Raw genomic sequence first — 10,902 nt, forward strand, 5'->3', positions numbered from 1 at the left:
GTAATTTTATTATTTATTTATTTATTTATTTATTTATTTATTTATTTATTTAATTGACAGAGAGAGAGAGACAGCATGAGGGGGAACACAAGCAGGGGGAGTGGGAGAGGGAGAAGCAGGCTTCTGGCTGAGCAGGGAGCCCGATGCGGGGCTCGATCCCAGGACCCCAGGATCATGACCTGAGCTGAAGGCAGTCGCTTAACCAACTGAGCCACCCAGGCACCCCTAAAATGTAATTTTAAATAAGGGGTTCTGCTCACCTAATTCCAACGTGTCTGGGGGGTGCGGGGAGACACCACCACATGGTGCTGGGACACCAGCTGGGTGTTCTACAGCTCAGCTCCATTCTGACACTATGGACCCGGAGACAGCATCAGATTCTACAGGTGAGGGGCTCGGTCCCACAAGACTGCTGCCCACCCCTGCAGATGCCGATCTCGAGCCCAGGTGATCTGATCTGTGCTTCGGACCACCCAGCTGCAGTTTGGAGGTTCCCGTGACCTCTTCCTTAGACTTCTGATGCCCCCCACAAGGGCAGGTGGTTATTTAGACTCCTGACCAACTAGCTCTAAATCAGAAGGTCCCAGGTTTTTGACTTTGATTAATTTGCTAGAGCAGTTCCCAGAACTCAGGAAAACCAATTACTCACTAGATTGCTAGTTTATTACAAAGAATTTTAAAGGAGATAAACCAACCACCAGATGAAGAGAAACATAGGACAATATCCAGAACAAAGGAGCTTCTGTCCCCATGGACTTTGGGCCCAGAATGGTGGCATGTGGAAGCCTTCTGGTTCCCCAGACTGGAAACTCTCCAAACCCCATCCTTTGGGTTTTTTATGGAGACTTCATTACAGAGGCATGTTGATTAAATCATTGGCCGTTGGTGACTGATTCAGCCTCCAGCCCCTCTCCCCTCCCTGGAAATCAGGGGTCGGGACTGAAAGTTCCAATCCTCTATTCATGGTTGGCTCCCCTGGCAACTAGCCCCCATTCTTAGGTGCTTTCCAAAAGTCACCTTATGAGTGTAAACCCAGTTGGGGTGGAAAGGGGCTCGTTAGAAACCACAAGACACACATTGCACATTTATGGCTCTGGAGTGATTTCAGGAACTGAGGATGAGAGAGCAAATTTTTTTTTAAAAGATGTTATTTATTTATTTGACAGAGAGAGAGAGACAGCAAGAGAGGGAACACAAGCAGGGGGAGTAGGAGAGGGAGAAGCAGGCTTCCCGCTGAGCAGGGAGCCTGATGCGGTGCTCGATCCCAGGACCCTGGGATCATGACCCGAGCCGAAGGCAGATGCTTAAGGACTGAGCCACCCAGGTGCCCCGGGAGAGCAAATACTACAGCAAAAGATTCTCCCATTGCTCTTATTGCTCAGGAAATTCCTAGGGTCTTGAGAGCTGTAAGCTAGGAACCATCAATGAAGACCAAATGTATATGAGAAATATATATTGGTCATCTGCATGACCAACTATATATATCTCATAAATCACAATGTCACAATAATAATAAAAAAGGCAGGAAGGGGTAAATGGAGCTCATGTGTTCTAACATGCTAGCATTATGCATTAAAACCAATCATTTGGGGGCTCCTGGGTGGCTCAGTCGTTAAGCGTCTGCCTTCGACTCAGGTCATGATCACAGGGTCCTGGGATCGAGCCCCACATCGGGCTCCCTGCTCTGCAGGAAGCCTGCTTCTCCCTCTCCCACTCCCCCTGCTTGTGTTCCCTCTCTCGCTGTGTCTCTCTCCGTCAAATAAATAAATAAAATCTCTTAAAAAAAAATAAAACCAATCATTTGTATTAGACTTCTGCTATTGCTGCATAACAAACTGTCCAAATAATTAGCGACTTAAAATGACAACAGCTGCATTATGGGTACGGATTCTGTGAGTCAGGGGAATCTGGAGTGGGCACAGTGGGAATGGCTTGTTTCTGTTCTATGGTGTCTGAGACCTCAGTCTGAAAGATGCAAAGGCTGAGGGCTGCAAGAATCTGGAAGTGCCTGATGACTCAGGGACAAGGATTGTCGTCCAGAGTGTCCTCACATGGCTTTTGTTTGTGGCCTTGGCTTCCCCGTAGCAAAGCAGCTTCAGAGTACATGGCAGCTCAGGGCTGCAAGCATGAAGGTTCCAAAGAACAAGGCAGAAGTAGCCTGATCTGTGATTACCCTGCTTCAGAAGCAACACCACATCACTTCTGCCTTACTCTGTAGTCAGAGTGGTTACATGCTCTCCCAGATCCAAGGCGAGAGAAATCAGACTCCAATTCCTAATGGAAGAATGGCAAGATCAGTTGTAGGATTACATGAGTTTCCAAAGAAATTACGGCAGTCCCCTTTGGAAAAAAAAACCTCCCCCATGAGCCATCTGTTTGGGGTGATGAAATATTTGGCAACAGGTAGTGATAATGGTTATGTAACAAAGTGCATGTCATTCATGCTACTGAGTTGTACATTTAAAACAGTTAAAACGGCCAATTTTATGGTATATATATTTTGCCACCATAAAAAAATCATAGAGGAAGGAAAGGAAGGAAGAAAGAAGGGAAGAGAGGGAGAGAAAGAAGGAAAGGAAAGAGAGAGAAAGAGACCCAGACCAGCCCAGCGCTGAAGTCAGGTAGGAGCTAGGTGGGAAATTAGGCATGACACTCCACAGAGTAAAGCTGGATTCTATGTCCATGCTCCTACCTGTGCATATAATTTGTACCCCCAAGATTCCTCAATCTAGAAGCTTGTTAGAGCGTTTGCAGGTTGTTTAAAGGACAGTAGAGGGTTCGGCTGGACCCATGATAAAGCGTACTCACTAGAGTAAATGAGAGGTTAAAAATAAAATCAAAGGACAAACTTGCATTTCCAAACCCACAATTTCAACAGAAGGTTTATGAGACCAACCTTGGAAGGCTAACTTATAATTCCAACAACATTACTGAGTTTCTCAAATTCATGTTTAATGAACAGTGGGACTGAGCTGGGAGCAAATGGCATGGGTTGGAAAGATCACCAGCGTAGTCTCTGGTAGGTGCAATGCCTGAATGATATTTTGTGGGTAATTGGGTAACAAGGATGCAGTAATGCTACCAACAATGGGCACATTGTCTGTTCAAAATGAGCAAGGAAACAGTTTCTAGGGCTGTCATCACATATTCGGTTTTTGGCTTTTAGCTGGGTTTTTTGTTTTTTGTTTTGAAATCTGATGTCTGATCTTATTTATTTGCTACTCTTAGAAAAATCTCATTTTTTTTATTCTTATGTTAATCCCCATACATTACATCATTAGTTCTAGATGAAGTGTTCCATGATTCATTGTTTGTGCATAACACCCAGTGCTCCATGCAGAATGTGCCTTCCTCAATACCCACCACCAGGCTAACCCATCCTCCCACCCCCCTCCCCTCTAGAACCCTCAGTTTGTTTTTCAGAGTCCATCGTCTCTCATGGTTCGTCCAGAAAAATCTCATTTTTGAATGGACTCAGAGGTCGAAGCTCTCAGAGAGGATACCCCCGTCTCTTGGCAATCTGTGCCTGGTGCTTTTCTTTGGCCTCCTTCCTTCTCGTGGCCAAAGGTTGCGCATATTCTGCACCCTCTTCCTTATTTTTCTCCGTACGCTGTTTCTGCAGAGTGATTCGCCGACATTTGGGTTGGAGGACACACGGAGTACCAAGACGCTGAATCTTGGGCGCTTTGGTTCTAGGTTTCCTACCTCCTTTGTTTAGGGGCTTTCTCACAACATACGGGCGGACATCATCTTCTTCAGAGAGACTGAAAAGTTTGCGGATTCTGCTAGCTCTTTGGGGCCCCAGGCGATGAGGCACAGTCATAGCAGTGAGCCCAGGAATATCCTTCTCCACTTTTTTTTTTTTAACAATGACCAAGCTGAGAAGCCTGAGATCGGCGTCCACAATGCAACCCTGAACAGATTTGCGCTTTCTCTCTCCAGTCCTCCTTGGTCTGTAACGGGAATGCCCCTTACCCAGCAGCAGGCGGACACGGCCATGGGTCAAGAGCACCTGCTTTGTGGGGAAGCCTTGTTTGTTATCACCACCCTTGCTCCAGACCACGAAACTTGCCATTCTTCACCCAGAACATTGGCAGCAACATCTGGGGCCATGCGCTTCTCCTAAAAGGTACGAGGTCTGCGTTCCTCATCCACTTCAGTGAGTCTCTAGCAGCCAGTAGCTGGCAAGAGATGTTCCGTTTCATCCTAAAGCAGCCTACCGCCTCCCAGGTGCCACGAAAAAGAGTTGCCATCACATGTTCTAAACACTTAGGGGGATGCTTGATTTTATAGCTTTATCCTGGATTCATCTGCTGCTAAATGGAACACAAGCAAGATAGAGGAGAAAATGGAAATGGAATGTGTAGGGGCCCAGGGCAGGCTGCCCCAAGATGGGCCACTTTGGCATGAAGATTATTTCGAGCTGAAGGCAGTTAAGATCCTGAGGGCTCAGTAGAAACTTTGGCCCTTTCCTTAACTAGTTAGAAGAATTTAAATTGGGGATCTTTCCCAAAATAATGGTTATTACCAGAGATAAGTTTTATCTGAGTGACCTATCTGTACGGCGGGGAAAACATCCAATTACCAACATTCCTGCCCTGTGAATTGCATTCCTTCCCTCTGAAATCCCAGACCCCAACCCCTTTCTCCTTAGGTCAGGATGACATATATCCCTCGTTTTGCCTGTCTTTAGAATTTCCATGTCTGTTTGGATTCCCTGTATGTACCCTGTTAGATTTTATTTTCTCTGTCTCATGTCAATTTGATTCTCAGTCCAGCTGGAAGCACCTTGAAGGGGATGGGATAGTATGGCTCCCCGACAAATGGTACACCTGATTCCACTTCTGTGATGTTCTCACCCATGTCTTCCCTCACATTTGTATAACTGGGGAGTTGGATGCCAAAATCTAGACAAAGTAAAAATCTCTATTCAACTTTACAGTTACTTAATGAATATTTATTGAGGGACCAGATGGAAAGTCAACCATCTCCAAAGATGGGAAATAAATTATTTCAACTATGTAGATTTTAAATTCTGTTAGGTGGGATTAGAACAGACTTTAGGACTAATTTTTCTCCACTATCAAGGTGATACCCTTCTGAATGTTTAATCTGATGTCCCATGAATTATGCATTTTTTTTCTACTTTGTGGGGGACGTAATCTATTCCTGTCCCTATATGAGTTCTGAGGATTATTCCTTTAGGTGGGTTTTCCCCCCAGGCTTGGGTGGTTTCTTCTCACGCATGCGCTGATCAGAATTGAGCTGAAGACTCAAAAGGGACCCTCTGTAGATCTCCTGAGCATTCTCCCTGTCCCTCTTTCTGTGTGGAGCTCTCTTCTTTGGGAATTCACCTAAGAATTCCTGGCATCCCCGACTCCTAGTTCTCCTTCTTCAGCTCAGGGGCTCTACCAAGCTCCTCTTGGGGTCCAATTCCCTGAGCTTTGGCCTAGAAACTCTCTCCAGGTAGTAAGCTGGGACAACCACAAGGATCGTATTTTTTGTTCCCCATCTCTCAGGTCACTGTCCTATGCTGCCTGATGTCCAGTGTCTGAAAATCATTGTTTCATATTTTGTCCATTTTTTAGTTGTTTCATGGGGGAGGGCAAATCTAGTCCCTGCTACTTCATCTTGGCTGGAAACAATCACATAGACTTTAAATTAGAAAATATTCTTTATTGCTTAAAAATTGCTCTTGACTCCCAACATATGTTATCTTTTATACTGAGGACTTGGTTTACCATCTTCAATATTAGGGGAGAGGGTTGTCAAGATAGGTGTCAGATGGGAGCTAGCAATTCTTTTTAATGATACTACAGGTATCTCTGTAGAATTAATTAGCTACAGGTTGATTGCTATGATGGATAGCACTGGTCTTGAATTTGGCTTCTCATATAAATAAAATAAAATCTAATTTGCAGTTTGAGCTTCCAGACTCCATTTTATGAAGTCTCTTCTCTTTTTTCACAGCTGCATCTCTGACGTACATCGTGGGATAAACTTTAGGATAGGTAATCACTAAGAGATCTGTAAGTGTAAATGCAGGCCATTTTATTCTAGAGTAAATGGAAGCCACTTTATTTAGAGTGGTATGAATAAAATAGATTTAAAAAAAAAAGATTTTATTTTAGAGAGAGAGAGCATGCACACATGTGAACCTGGGGAGGAACAGAGGGGAAGGGAGACAGAGAGAATCTTCAGCGGACTCCATGCTGAGCGCAGAGCCTGATTCGGGGCTCGATCCCTCAACTCTGAGATCATAACCTGAACCAAAACCAAGAGTCGACTGTGCCACCCAAGTGCTCCTAAAATATATCTTGAGACAAAAGAAAAGGAAAGAAAAGGAAAACCCACAAATTTGGGGATGTGCCACAAGTCATCGAATAATGTTGGAAACTCCTTTTGACAACTGGCAGAAGTTTTTATTTGGCCATATACTGTCTATTTCATCGTTTTCAGTGACGGAAAATGTGTAGGAAACACCTTTTTATTTTTAATAATTTTTTTATTATGTTATGTTAGTCACCATTCAGTACATCATCAGTTTTTGATGTAGTGGAAATACCTTATATGGGGGGAAAAACCCACTAAAAATCATTTCTAAATCATTTAATTATTACTTTATAACTGTTAGGGTACCTCTGACCGTATGATTAAATCACTGTCACATTTGTCGATCTTCTAATATTTTTGACTCTTTTTTTGGCTTCACCGTCCCTCCTTCCTTCAGGCCAGGTCTTCCCATCGATTTCTGAAGTCTGTAACTGCTACAAGGCACTGAGAAACTGGGCAGTACATGCATTCATTGATTCATTCAATAACCTTGCATAAATCATCCAACCTCTTTGAACCTCATTTTTCCTATCTGAAAAATAGAGATAATAATCATACCAATATTGAAGGAATTTTTTGATAAGAGTAAGTGTGTGTGCATGCATGTGCACGCTCGTGTGTGTCTACTCCAAGAACAATGCCTGAGTCAAAATGGAAACCGAGTAAGGGATAGCTACTATTTATTTTGCTCAAACATCCACTCTCTGGGAAGAAGTATACATATTAATAAAATGTCTGTAATACCTCTTCCAGTGACTGATTGCTCTTCTGAAATATATCATGATGAGAGTTTCAATGTCGGAGACTTCATCTATTAATAGCACAACCCATAAGAAAGGTCATTTGTTGAGGCTAGAGAGGAATTGCAAAAAAAACACAAAAAACAAAAAAACTGTCTTTCATCTCCATGGATTTGGAATTTTTCCCATCTAATAGAGGCAACAGAATCAGTGATATTTATCTCAGCTAAAGTCTCAGATATGATTGCTGAGATTGGCACTTACCAAGCCCATGGTCCTGATTTTGAATCAATTCCCCAACAAGAGAGTTGACTTAAAATTTGTATTCCTATGCCAAAGAGCATTCAGATTTGGGTTGTCTGGTTTCAAGTGAACTATCTTTCAAATTTGAAATATATCATGCACTGACAATGTTATGACTAATGGGTGCAGGGATCCATTCACCTTGCATATGTAAGTTCACTTTGCTAGTATTAAAATCGTCACCTGCCAACCTGGAGTGGCCTGCTTCTTTCTTCAGTCTCTCCCTACCCTCTGCATATGGGGCCTGGTTTCAGATTACACCAGGAAAACTCCTGAGAGGGTTGTGAACCTACATATGCCATACGATGGAATATTATTTGGCCATAAAAAGGAATGATGTACTAACACATGCTACGGAGTCGATGAACTTTGAAAATATACTAAGTGAAAGAAGCCAGACACAAAAGATCACAAATTGTAGGATTCCATTTACATGAAATATCCACAATAGTAAATCTACAGAAACAGCAAACAGGAAGTGAGGTGGGGGGGTAGGGGTGCTGGGGTTTCCTTTTGGATGGATGAGAATGTCTTGGAACTAGAGAGTGATGGTGGTCACACAACATTGTGAATGTATTAAATGCCTCTGGGGCGCCTGGGTGGCTCAGTCGGTTAAGCGACTGCCTTCGGCTCAGGTCATGATCCCGGAGTCCTGGGATCGAGTCCCACATCAGGCTCCCGGCTCAGCAGGGAGCCTGCTTCTCCCTCTGACCCTATCCCCTCTCATGCTGTTTCTCTCTGTCTCTCAAACAAATAAATAAAATCTTTAAAAAAAAAAAAAAGGTGTAGAGTTTTAAAAAAATAAAATAAAATAAAAAATAAATGCCTCTGAATTGTTCACTTTAAAACAGTTATTTTGGGGGTGCCTGAGTGGATCAGTTGCTTAAGCAGCTGACTCTTGATTTTGGCTCAGGTCATGATCTTGGAGTCCTGAAATCAAGGCCCACGTCAGGCTCCGCACTCAGTGGGGAGTCTGCTTGAGGATTATCTCTCTCTCTCCCTCTGCCCCCCCCACTTGTACTTTCTCTAATAATTCTCTTAAAAAAAGTTAATTTTATGTCAATGTCACCCCAATTTCTAAAAAAAAGTGCTATCTTAAAATTAATGCACGGGTTTTAAGTGCACAACTTGATGAGTTTTTAACTAGTGCATTACATGTGTAAACAAGACCCCTATCAAGAATAGAGCATTGCCATCACTCCAGAAAGTTCCCTGGTACCCCTTTTCCTACCACACTATTAACTCCCCACAGGTTATTTTCCTCTGTTCTTGAACTCCACGAGTTGCACTGTGTGTACTCTTTTGCATCTGGCTTCTTTTATGCAACATAATTTTTTTGAGATTCATGTTGTTGAATAAATCAGTAGTTTCTTTCTTTTTATTGCTGAATGGCAATACTTCAGACCAGCTTATCTGATCTTCTATTGAGAGACATTTGGGTTGTTTCCAACTCTTTATTATGATGAAGAAAGATGCAACAAACGTTTTTGATGAGCATATTGTTTTATTCGGGGGGACTATCTAGGACTGGAAATGCTGAATCGAAGGTAGATATATGATAACTCACAAGAAACTGTTGGTGTCCATAGCAGTTTGTACCATTTGCACTCACACACGTCAAATGTGAAAGCCCCAATTGTATAACCTCTCCAACATTTGGTCTTGATTGCCTTTTAAATTTTAATTATTCTAGTGCTATCTCATTGTCTTTAATTTGTATATGCATGATGAAATGGTATCTCCTTGTCCTTTTTAGAAAGTCAGCTTCATATACTTACATACGATAAAACTCTCCCATCTGGAGTGTATAATTCGACTACTTTCAACAAATGTACAGTCATCCAACCACTACCACAATCAAGATAACAGAGTATTTCCAACACACCCCTGAACTGTCAATCCCCACCCTCATCTACAGTCTCTGGCAACCACTGATATGCTTTCTGTCACTACAGTTTGCCTTTTCTAGAATGTTATATAAGTGGAATCATAACATACATAGTTCTGGTGCGCCTGGGTGGCTCAGTGGGTTGGGGGGCTACCTTAGGCTCAGGTCATGATTCTGGAGTCCCGGGATCAAGCTCTGCGTCAGGTTCCCCACTCAGAGGAGAGTCTGCTTCTTCCTGTGACCCTCCCCCCTCTTGGGCTCTCACTCTCTCTCTCTCAAATAAACAAATAAAATCTTAAAAAAAAAAATGTACATAGTTTTTTGTTTCTGGCTTCTTTGATTTAGCACAATACTCTTGAGATTCATCCATATTATTGCATGTATCAGTTGATTTTTTTTTTTTTTGAGAGAGAGAGAGATTGAGAGAAAGAGAGAGAACGTGAGTGCACATGCCAGGGCAGGAGGCCAGGGGGAGGCAGAGGGAGAGAATCCTAAGTAGGCTCCACACCCAGCACCAAGCCAACGCAGGGCTCAGTCTCGGGACCCTGAGATCATGACCTGAGCCAAAGTCAGGAGTCAGACACTGAACTGACTGAGCCACCCAGACCACCCAGGAGCCCCAGTTTATTCCTTTTTTATTCCTAAGTAGTATTGAACAGATATATCACAATTTATTTATTCAGTACGTGTTGGATATTTGGGTTGTTTCCAAGTGTTTGCTCTATGAATAAAGCTGCTATGAACATTTGCATGCAGGACTGAATTGCTGGGTCATATGCTAAGAGTATGTTTCACTTTACAGGAAACTACCAAGCTGTTTTCCAATGTACCATTTTGCATTCCCACAAGCAACGTATGCATTCCAGTTGCTCTGCATCCACACTGACGCGTGGTATTTTCAGCCTTTTTCATGTGAGCTATCCTACTACGTAAGTGGTGTCTCCTTGTAGTTTTTCTTGTACTTTGGTTTCCTTTTGTTTTGCCCTTTTCTCACCCCCACCCCCTCTGTCAAGGGCTGACTTGCAATAGATCCCGATGAGGGAATTGCTCAGCTACATAGCACCCCAGACCCAGAAACAGGTTCTCTACAAACAGTTCAACACCAGGTTCTCCTTGAATGTGCCTTGCATGGCATGCGAGGACGAGGCTCCCTTTCCAGCCACACCCGTGTCTCTGGAGGAGCGGCTCTCTGCTCGGGACGCCGCCCAGGGTGCACCTGCAGCAGACACCTGGGAGAACAGGTGGAGGCCCAGCCACGCTGCCCTATCATTTGGCCTCAACATTCTTAGAGGTTCAGTCATATTCGTAGATGGTAGCTTCCCCCATTGGCTCATTGAAGAACATACACCAAATCTCTGAACCTGCATCATTATAGTTTTTTTTTTTTTAAGATTTTATTTATTTATTTGACACACAGAGAGAGAGAGCACAAGTAGGCAGAATGGTAGACAGAGGGAGAGAGAGAAGCAGGCTTCCCACTGAGCAGGGAGCCCGATGTGGGACTCGATCCCGGGACCCCGGGATCATGACCTGAGCGGAAGGCAGACGCTTAAGGACTGAGCCACCCAGGCGCCCCCCACTTTTTTAAAGTTTCATTTAAGTAATCTCTACACCCAACATGGGGTTTTAATTCACAAT

The 10,902-nt window shown here is 43.4% G+C and overlaps 1 pseudogene; it reads right to left on the reverse strand.

Annotated features, from left to right (window-relative positions):
- Positions 1 to 3,490: 3,490 nt before the first annotated feature.
- On the reverse strand, positions 3,491 to 4,863 carry LOC118012641 (annotated as a pseudogene).
- Positions 4,864 to 10,902: the final 6,039 nt, after the last annotated feature.

The sequence above is a fragment of the Mirounga leonina genome, unplaced genomic scaffold (genome assembly GCF_011800145.1).
Source record: "Mirounga leonina isolate KUSES-001 unplaced genomic scaffold, KU_Mleo_1.0 Mir_151, whole genome shotgun sequence".
Classification (NCBI taxonomy): domain Eukaryota; kingdom Metazoa; phylum Chordata; class Mammalia; order Carnivora; family Phocidae; genus Mirounga; species Mirounga leonina.